Here is an 11656-nt window from a genome sequence, read left to right on the forward strand (position 1 = left end):
CCAATAACATGAAGCCCAACATGTCACGAAAAAACAATCTCAGAACCGTTAGGATCCGTTGAAGCGTTCCCGAGTTATTACCTCATAAAGGGACACTGGTCAGAATTGAAAAAAACGGCCAGGTCATTAAGGTCAAAATAGGCTAGGTCATGAAAAGGTTAAACTTTAGGCTAATTAGTTAACAAGGCATTTTATTATCCTCTGTCAAATATTACCTAATGTATGTTTGCAAGGAGAGGCTTATCTCCCCTCTGTATCAGTCTGTGACTGTAAAGTTTTTTACTGTGACCGATATATAGACCTCTGCATGTAACCCCTTTATCATCTACAGCACCATGGAAATAATGGTGCCCAAAAACCCCCCAATAATAATAAGAATAATATATCACTGACACTGACAACTGGACTAAACTATGTGCATAATGAGCTTAACCAATATTTGGTAACATGTAATTGCAGTGGATGATGTAATGACACGATGGCGCAGCATCCGGGACCAGTACCGGCGAGAAAGGCAGCAGCGACCAAGAAGTGGGTCAGCAGCACCACCGAAGAAGAAAAAAATATATATATTATGACCGTCTTTCATTTTTGGATGGCAGTATGGATCTTAGGCAGTAAGTAATAACCACACAACACATTTTTCCCGAAAAAATATCTTATTAAGATTATTTGGTATGGTTAGTCCATTGCGAATTGCATGTAAGGATGTGTAAATCTAGTGCAAACAATAATGCTTACACCAAAAAATTACAAAAGGGTCCTGGAGGAGAGAGGACCCTGCCCGCAAAGCGTCACAATCTACAACAAGGGATGGGCGAGAATATAGTAGGCGAGGTTAGAGATGTTCATGCAGTGGTTTGTTCCATGCGTGGTTACTGCAGGGTATCTGATTGTTTGAAGAGGTGGGTCTTCATGCTGTTTGTGTAGCTTGAAATGGTATGCGACAGTATCATGTGTTGTGATAGTGTTTTTCACAGTAGGGGTGATACACAAGATAAATCTTGCCTACCATTGCGGGAATAGGTGATAAGAGGGGAGTACAGAAAGAGATCTTGTGCTGATCTGAGGTTGTGTGTAGGTAATTATTGTGATTATAGCTCACAGATGTGTAAGAAAAGAATGGCCACAAATAAATAACCTTTTAAATAATTTTTCTTTAATTTGTTGTTTGATAACAGAACACAGTCCAACCTCACAGAGAGGGAGACCGGGTCTGAATCGGAGGCTGTGATAGATACTGTAAGTCTGGATGAAGAGGTGGCAGGCCCATCTTTGGAATTTTCATCATCCATCCTTGAAGAGCCATCAGCATCATCATCACTGCAGGCAGCAGCAAGTGAGGAAGATGCAGCACCACCACCCTCAGCAGCACATGATGAGGGTAAGCATGAGGAACATGGCCAGAGCAGCAGCCCTACAGGCCCACTGGTGTCATCCCCACAGGCAGCTGGGCCTTTACGTAGAGGCCGCCAAAAGAGAGAGCTGCAAGCCACAAGGAGTGATGTGGATGCTGGGGTCCCCAATTATTTGGCCAGGGCAGCCACGGATGATGGAGATGAGGCCTTTGCCCACAGCCTTGCCCATTACCTTAGACCCTTTCCCCGTGAGGTGAGGCTACGTGTGAGAGGGTGTATGCAAATCCTGATTGATTTAAGCACCCCTCCAAATAACCCCTATGAGGTGTTTGAATATCTGGAGCGAAGGCAGCTTTCCCAAACAAACCTCTTGCGCCTTCAATTCACTCAACAGGTGCAGGATCAATCAGGATTTGCAGCACCTACTCAACGTATGCCTACACCTCAACCCCTCCCACCCCAAAATCTACAAAGGCCAGCACTGTTACAAATGGCAGCCTACAACCCACATTCCCAATATGGCCACTTTTCCAGACCCAGTGATGTAGGCTGGTCCCAACCTGGGTTTGGACAACATGGCCATTTTGGAGTTGGGTATGATGCAAGCCAATATGTCCTTCAGCATAAGGCCCAGATACAATTAGCTTATGGACAACACACAACTGGCCAATATGGACAAGGCCAGTATTCTGCGCCACAAGCCCCAGCATCCTCACAGGGTGAAGGACAATTGGCCCAACAAAGGCCCCCTGAACAGGACCCTGAGCTGCCGCCATCTCCCCTGCCAACTTACAGGGATCTGTAATGTTTTTTGTTTGTTTATATTCTTTAAATTTGTGAGCTGCCTACCATGTTTGGTATTTCTTTGGCCACTATTTCCACTTTGTTGTGGTTAATTGTTTAAAAAAAAAAAAAAAAAGCCAAAAAAAACCATATGACAAAAATATGGTATAAAGTTTAGGAAAAAAGGCTTTTAATGTTACTAAAAAATTTTTTTACAAAAGCCAATTGATGTTTGTGGACCAATCATTATTACATCACACACATATTCTCTAAACATAAACATCTGGTCATTAAGGAAACACAACACACAGTACTGTTTCAGTGGATGAAAAAGTTATATTTGACAAAGATATATAGAAAATAAGGAAATCACAACTGAGAAACAGCATAATCTTGCCAGGGAGGAGAACCCTGAGGAGAAACAAAAAAGTTGGTCAAAACATCCCTAAATTTTAGGCCTGAAAGGGGACGGCGTGGAGGAGGGCCATGTGGTGTTTGCCTAATTACACTACTCAACATGTGTTCATCATTACCATCTGAGAAGCAATCATGTATGCGGGTATAATTGTGCAAAATTACTGAGGCTTTGATAACTTCATAGACTGTAGCCTCACTGAGCTGTATGGCAGTCTGTAGGATACGCCATTTGGCCACCAGAATACCAAAGGCGCACTCCACCAGTCTACGCGCCCTAGAAAGGCGCAAATTAAAGATCCTCAGACGGTGGTCGAGGTTGCGCCGGGGATAAGGCCTCATGATGTGTCTGGTGAGTTGGAACGCCTCATCTCCAACAAAAAAAAGGCAGTGCTTCTGCAGTGGAGCCTGGGAGTTGTTGTGGTGGTGGGAGGTCTAACTGGTTGCCAAATAGCCGCCGACCCATAATGGACGAATTGAAGGCCCTAAAGTCTCCAGTTCGGCCATAGACCCCAATGTCTACAATTATAAACCTGTAGTTACTGTCAACTACAGCTAACAGAACTACAGAGAAAAACTGCTTATATTTGTAAAATTGGGAACCAGAGTTCGGCGGCTTACGTACCCTGATATGTTTCCCATCAACTGCTCCAATGCAGTTTGGAAAGTCACAATTGGCCTGGAACCCACGGGCTATTTTGAGCCAATCAGCCTGTTTTGGTTCAGGCATCACAAGGTCCTTGAGTCTATCCCATATTTGCCTACAGGTTGACCGCACAATGCCAATAATTGTTGATCAGCCAATCAAAAACTCCAGGTGGAGTCCCGCAAATGACAATCCAGTGGTCAGGAAGCTGAAAGTGAACAAAAAAGCTATATTAGGTAGGTTTCAAGAGTTCACACAAAACATGAATAAGCACAATCATATTTGCTATTTTCAGAAACATGCTTAACGCTGGAAAGTGAAAAATGTCCTTAGGGTGCTTAACTATAACATTTTCCAAACTTTGTCACATCTGCTTGTGACCTAATGTACACATATTCATGAAAATACCTGATAGAAACAAACATATAAACTAAAAAAGATCATCAACATACAGTATGTGAGGATGTAGAATACATACCAAAAGGTAAGGAGAAGACGTTCCTCGGTGGATATGGCTTTGCGCATCCTTGTGTCCTGATATGTGATTCCTGGCCGTAATATCTCCAACAATGTCAAATGTTTGGATTGTCATGCAACAGTAGAGATAGAACTTTTCTGGATGTTCCCGCAGAGCTGTATATAGCCGATGAAAATTGCCTTTAGTGAGGCGTTTAGTCAAAAGAGGATGCACCCACATTCTTCTGCTCCTCTTTCGCGGATCCACAATCACAGGATATGGCTGGCCAAACCGACGCGACAAGACCCAGTTAAACAAAACCCGCTGCGTTGGTGTGAACTGCAGGAGGTCAGACATGGTGCAAACGTTACCACAACACTCCAACAGATGCCAAACCACAAAATGGACATATGGGAGTGAGCCACCTGTTGTACAGGCCTTAAATAGGGATGATGATGGTGATTTAAATAAATTTCAGCCTCCAAAACCGTTAAATGTCCATTTTGTCAGGTTGCGTGAAAAATACGCATTACGGTGGGCATGCGGATTACATACGCAACATTACATGCACAAAATACGTGACTATACCTTGCCTACGGAGTACTTACGAATCACCGTATTTGGAATTTTGTGGCGTATCACAGCCATAGAATACGGACCGTATATTTATACGCTGACTGTGAGGCCAGCCTAATAGTTAGTGTAGGTCTGCAACTGTTCAGTCCACAACTCCTGAGAAACCAACAGTCCTTTTTAGGGCTAATTCGGGGGTCCCGAGATTGCAGCGCTAGGTAGGCAGGGGAGTCTATGTGCACATATCCACATCAGTGCAAGGCCTGCAGGCACTGTATATGAGTACATAACTCTAACTGCATACCTCCAAAAGCTCCGTTACTGTCTGCTGCTGCTTATTTAATACACACCTAGCTGCAGTTATCTGTGGCAAATTTTTTTTTCTTCACCGTATACCTGTTCCTTTTATTGTAAAGCAATCCATAGCCTCCTTATTTCTACATTTATTTGCATGGTCATGCTGCAGACTTCAGCCAGGTCATTCTAATGAGCATGCAAATCTAATAATTTTTTTTTGTCCCAGGCATCATATGTGAGTGAACCAAAATTATTTTTTTTGTGTGTCATAGCCAACTTGTTGACACAATTTAGTTGTGCCCCAAAAATTAAGGCCAAATTTAGCTCAGTCTCTTATGTCAGGCTGAGGCCTTGTGCATCTGTGGTGGAAAAATCGTACTTCGCAGGTATAAGTTGCATAGTTCTGCCTGCTAGCATTGTTCCACTATTTATTTTTTTATTTTTTATCAAAAAATCACTAAAAACAAAAATATATTGTACAGTCTGTTATGTCAGGCTGAGGCCTTGTGTATCTGTGATGGAAAAATCGTAGCTTTGCAGGCATACGCAACAAAGTTCTGTGTGCTAACCTTGTTCTACTTTTTTTTGTTTCAAAAATTCACCAAAAACAAAACAAATTTCATACAGTCTGTTATGTCAGGCTGAGGCCTGTTGTATCTGTGGTGGAAAAATCGTAGCTTTTCAGCCATAAGTTGCATAGTTCTGTCTGCTAGCCTTGTTCCACTCTTTTTTTTTTGTAATCAAAAAATCATTAAAATTTAAAAAAAAAAATGATATAGTCTGTCAGTCTGAGGCCTAGTATAATTCACCAAAAACAAAAAATATTTCATACAGTCTGGTATGTCAGGCTGAGGCCTAGTATATCTGTGCTAGAAAAATCATAGTCTTGCAGGCATACGTAGCATAGTTCTTTGTGCTAGCCCTGTTCTACTCTTTTTCATTTTTTTTTTTTTCAAAATTTCACATGCAACAGAACAAATAATTATACAGTCTGTTATCTGTGTCTGCAGCCTGTAGTATCTGTGGTGGAAAAATCATAGCTTTTGAATGCATACTGATCAGATTTAATTTTGCTCCAAATAAATACATTTGTGTTGAGCTTTTGAAATAGTTCAGTAGTCCATTTAAAATGGGCAAGGCAAGGGACGGGGAAGTGGATGTGATGCTGATGGTGCATGCAGAGGATGAGACCGTGGCCAAGCTGAAAGTGGACCACAACAAAGACCCACATCTTCTCAATCGACATTCCTGTCTAAGTTTCTAGGGGACCGCAGCACACCACTATTGAAGCCAGAGCAGTGTGAAACGGTTATTGGTTGGATAGCGGATAATGCTTCCAGTCACTTAGCCACCACCACCATGTCTTCCACACGGTCAAGTCTGAGTAGCCGTGTGGACCGGATATTCCTCACCCTGATCCTCCTTCCTCCCACCATGCCGAGTGCCCTGAGACAACTGATCCCACACTTGGACACTCTGAAGAGCTGTTCAGTTTTCCCTTTAAAGATTCCAGAATCTCGGCCGGTCAACTTTAAGTGGGTCCAGATGAGATCGCATGTAGCGATGCCCAAAGCTTTGACCAGCCACGGTCACACGAAGGCGATGGTGGGAAAGTGTCACAAGAGGTGGACAATGATGAGAATTGCCAGAAAGTCAGGAGGAGGAGCAGGGTGCGGATGTGGAAGAGGAAGACGAGGTGGTGGATGACATAGTGACTGACCCAACCTGGTAGAAGGACATGCAGAGCGAGGACAGCAGCACATATGGGGAAGGAGGCATATCACCCCAACAGGCAGGAAGAATCAGTGTGGTGGCCACAGACAGAAGGCGTGCATCCGTTCCCCGTAACACCAACATGAGGGAAGTTGCCATTTCAACTGTTAGATCTTCCCCAGTCTGGTTATTTTTTAAAGACTCTGCCGATAACCCCAAACAGGCCATTTACAGCACCTGCCATGCCAGCATTAGCAGGGGTAGCAAAACTACCAGCCTGACCACCACCACCATGATCAGGCACATGGCAGCAAAGCACCTGACTTTGTGGGCCGAACCCCAGGCTCCAGGAACACTGTGTGCAGGTGACAACACTGATTCTTCCACTGTTTTGCGTAGAAGACAATCCCCAGTCCACCGTGCATGTGAAGATGCCTCTAGCCCTGCACCTGTTGTTGCCCACAGTCAAGCAGCACCATCATCAAGCACGTCCTTGTCCCAGCACAGCCTTCAGTTGTCTATTCCCCAGTCATTGGAACGCAAGAGGAAATACCCAGCCAACGTCCCACAACCACAGTACTAAATTCTAACATTTCTCTTCTGCTTGCGCTCGAAATGTCTTTTAAGCTCGTTGGGAAGGAAGCTTTCTGCAACCTGATGGCGGCAGCCGTCCCAAGGTACTCGGTCCCCAGTCTCCACTATTTCTCCTAGTGTGCCTTCCGCGCATTACACCAGCATGTGTCCCACAACATTACCCGTGCCCTCAACAATGCTGTTACTGGGAAAGTCCACCTAACCACGGACACTTGGACAAGTGCTTGTGGGCAGGGACGGTACATCTCACTGATGGCACACTGGGTTAACATAGTGGAAGCCGGGACACAGTCAGAACTTGGGATGGAACACATCCTCCCCATGCCGAGGATTGCGGGCCCTATGTCAATCAGGGTTGCCCCCACAGTTTGTAGCTCCTGCACCACCTCCTCCTTTTCAGCCTCCATCTCTGAAATCAACACATCAGTCAGAAGCTGGAAGCACTGCAGCACTGCCTCAGCCAAGCGGCAACAGACTGTGCTGCAGCTAATCTGCATAGGTGACAAACTGCTCGATGCAGAAGAGTTGTGGACAGCGCTGAAAGAGCAGTCAGATATTTGGATGACACCGCTGAACCTACAGCCAGGCATGGTCATGTGTGATAATGTCTGGAACCTGGTGGCTACCAGTCTAGGAGACATACTCCTTTACATTGGGCCTAGTTTTTAATGAGGCATTCCTCCACCTCTCATCATTTTCCACCACTAGATCACCAGGGTTCACATCTTCCGTGCTGATACAGACAGTCAATTTTTTGGCAAGGGTGTCTATGATCCCCATTAAATATTTTTTTAAAAAATGTACCACCCACGGCAGAGGCGTAGCTAGGGGTTCAGCTCAGGGGTGGCGAAACTTCTCACTGGGCCCCTAACCCCTGATTACAACTATGGTGGTGCACTCTAATCGTGGGAATAGCAGAACGTCAGCAGATGATCCTGCTGTAGGTAAAAAAAACCTCTCCAAAAAGACCAGCATTGAAATACCATAATACAGTGACCATATAGTGGTGGATACCAGTGGTATAATGCATAAAAGTGATTACAGTACACTTGTAGATGGTGACCTACAGCTGACGTTCTTTTTGATGGAATCATTCATTTTTCCCGTCTTTTCCATCTGGACCAGACCGACATGACTTCTTCCACCCAGGACTGCTGCAGAGATTACAACAAACACACATTTCACTTTTCACATTTTCAGCACTGTCCCCAATGGGACTATTCTCAACCTGCACAAACTCCTCATCCTTATGTCACCCCAATACTGAGCCGCTGCCATATGTGTCCCTATTACTGCACCTGCAGTGTGGTACAACAGCAATGCTCCTCATACTGATTCTCATAGTAATACCACCACTGTGCCCTTACATAGTAAAATGTCTCCTTTGTGCCCTCACAGTAGCCCCAAACTCTTTACAGGCCCCCACAGTAGCTCCTACTCTGTATAATGACCCCTGCATTATCTCCCATGCTGTATAATGACTCCGTATTAGCTCCCATGCTGTATAATGACTCCGTATTAGCTCCCATGCTGTATAATGACTCCGTATTGGCTCCCACGCTGTATAATGACTCCGTATTGGCTCCCATGTTGTATAATGACTCCTTATTAGCTCCCATGCTGTATAATGACTCCGTATTAGCTCCCAGGCTGTATAATGACTCCGTATTAGCTCCAATGCTGTATAATGACTCCGTATTAGCTCCCACGCTGTATAATGACTCCGTATTAGCTCCCATGCTGTGTAATTACTCTGTATTGGCTCCCACACTGTATAATGACTGCGTATTAGCGCCAATGCTGTATAATGACTCCGTATTAGCTCCCATGCTGTATAATGACTCCGTATTAGCTCCCACACTGTATAATGACTCCGTATTAGCTCCCACGCTGTATAATGACTCCGTATTGGCTCCAACGCTGTATAATGACTCTGTATTAGCTCCCACGCTGTATAATGACTCCGTATTGGCTCCCATGCTGTATAATGACTCCGTATTAGCTCCCACGCTGTATAATGACTCCGTATTGGCTCCAATGCTGTATAATGACTCTGTATTAGCTCCCATGCTGTATAATGACTCCGTATTAGCTCCCATGCTGTATAATGACTCCGTATTAGCTCCCATGCTGTATAATAACTCCGTATTAGCTCCCATGCTGTATAATGACTCCGTATTGGCTCCCATGTTGTATAATGACTCCTTATTAGCTCCCATGCTGTATAATGACTCCGTATTAGCTCCCATGCTGTATAATGACTCCGTATTGGCTCCCACACTGTATAATGACTCCGTATTGGCTCCCATGTTGTATAATGACTCCTTATTAGCTCCCACGCTGTATAATGACTCCGTATTAGCTCCCATGCTGTATAATGACTCCGTATTGGATCCCATGCTGTATAATGACTCCGTATTGGCTCCCATGCTGTATAATGACTCTGTATTAGCTCCCATGCTGTATAATGACTCTGTATTAGCTCCCACGCTGTATAATGACTCCGTATTAGCTCCAATGCTGTATAATTACTCCGTGTTAGCTCCCATGCTGTATAATGACTCCGTATTAGCTCCCATGCTGTATAATGACTCCGTATTAGCTCCCATGCTGTATAATGACTCCGTATTAGCTCCCATGCTGTATAATGACTCCGTATTAGCTCCCATGCTGTATAATGACTCCGTATTGGCTTCCATGTTGTATAATGACTCCGTATTAGCTCCCACACTGTATAATGACTCCGTATTAGCTCCCACACTGTATAATGACTCTGTATTAGCTCCCATGCTGTATAATGACTCCGTATTAGCTCCCATGCTGTATAATGACTCCGTATTAGCTCCCATGCTGTATAATGACTCCGTATTAGCTCCCATGCTGTATAATGACTCTGTATTGGCTTCCATGTTGTATAATGACTCCGTATTAGCTCCAATGCTGTATAATGACTCCGTATTGGCTCCCATGCTGTATAATGACTCCATATTAGCTCCCATGCTGTATAATGACTCCGTATTGGCTCCCATGCTGTATAATGACTTCCTATTGGCTCCCATGCTGTTTAATGACTCCGTATTGGCTCCCATGCTGTATAATGACTCCGTATTAGCTCCCATGCTGTATAATGACTCCGTATTAGAAACAATGCTGTATAATGACTCTGTATTAGCTCCCATGCTGTATAATGACTCAAGCATTATCTCCCATGCTGTATAATGACTCAAGCATTATCTCCCATGCTGTATAATGACTCCGTATTAGCTCCAGTGCTGTATAATTACTCCGTATTAGCTCCTACGCTGTATAATGACTCCATATTAGCTCCCATGCTGTATAATGACTCCGTATTCGCTCAAATGCTGTATAATGACTCCGTATTCGCTCCTACGCTGTATAATGACTCCGTATTAGCTCCTACGCTGTATAATGACTCCGCATTAGCTCCTACGCTGTATAATGACTCCGTATTAGCTCCCAGGCTGTATAATGACTCCGTATTAGCTCCAATGCTGTATAATGACTCCGTATTAGCTCCCACGCTGTATAATGACTCCGTATTAGCTCCCACACTGTATAATGACTCCGTATTAGCTCCCACGCTGTATAATGACTCCGTATTGGCTCCCACGCTGTATAATGACTCCGTATTGGCTCCCATGTTGTATAATGACTCCTTATTAGCTCCCAGGCTGTATAATGACTCCGTATTAGCTCCAATGCTGTATAATGACTCCGTATTAGCTCCAATGCTGTATAATGACTCCGTATTAGCTCCCACGCTGTATAATGACTCCGTATTAGCTCCCATGCTGTATAATTACTCTGTATTGGCTCCCACACTGTATAATGACTGCATATTAGCTCCAATGCTGTATAATGACTCCGCATTAGCTCCCATGCTGTATAATGACTCCGTATTAGCTCCCACACTGTATAATGACTCCGTATTAGCTCCCACACTGTATAATGACTCCGTATTAGCTCCAATGCTGTATAATGACTCCGTATTAGCTCCAATGTTGTATAATGACTCCGTATTAGCTCCCATGCTGTATAATGACTCCGTATTAGCTCCCAGGCTGTATAATGACTCCGTATTAGCTCCAATGCTGTATAATAACTCCGTATTAGCTCCCAAGCTGTATAATGACTCCGTATTAGCTCCCATGCTGTATAATGACTCCGTATTAGCTCCCAGGCTGTATAATGACTCCGTATTAGCTCCAATGCTGTATAATAACTCCGTATTAGCTCCCATGCTGTATAATTACTCCGTATTAGCTCCCAGGCTGTATAATGACTCCGTATTAGCTCCAATGCTGTATAATAACTCCGTATTAGCTCCCAAGCTGTATAATGACTCCGTATTAGCTCCCATGCTGTATAATGACTCCGTATTAGCTCCCAGGCTGTATAATGACTCCGTATTAGCTCCAATGCTGTATAATAACTCCGTATTAGCTCCCATGCTGTATAATGACTCCGTATTAGCTCCCATGCTGTATAATTACTCCGTATTAGCTCCCATGCTGTATAATGACTCCGTATTAGCTCCAATGCTGTATAATGACTCCGTATTAGCTCCCAAGCTGTATAATGACTCCGTATTAGCTCCCATGCTGTATAATTACTCTGTATTGGCTCCCACACTGTATAATGACTGCGTAAATAGCTCCAATGCTGTATAATGACTCCGTATTAGCTCCCATGCTGTATAATTACTCCGTATTAGCTCCCAGGCTGTATAATGACTCCGTATTAGCTCCAATGCTGTATAATGACTCCGTATTAGCTCCCACGCTGTATAATGACTCCGTA

The sequence above is a fragment of the Ranitomeya imitator genome, chromosome 5, assembly GCF_032444005.1.
Source record: "Ranitomeya imitator isolate aRanImi1 chromosome 5, aRanImi1.pri, whole genome shotgun sequence".
Classification (NCBI taxonomy): domain Eukaryota; kingdom Metazoa; phylum Chordata; class Amphibia; order Anura; family Dendrobatidae; genus Ranitomeya; species Ranitomeya imitator.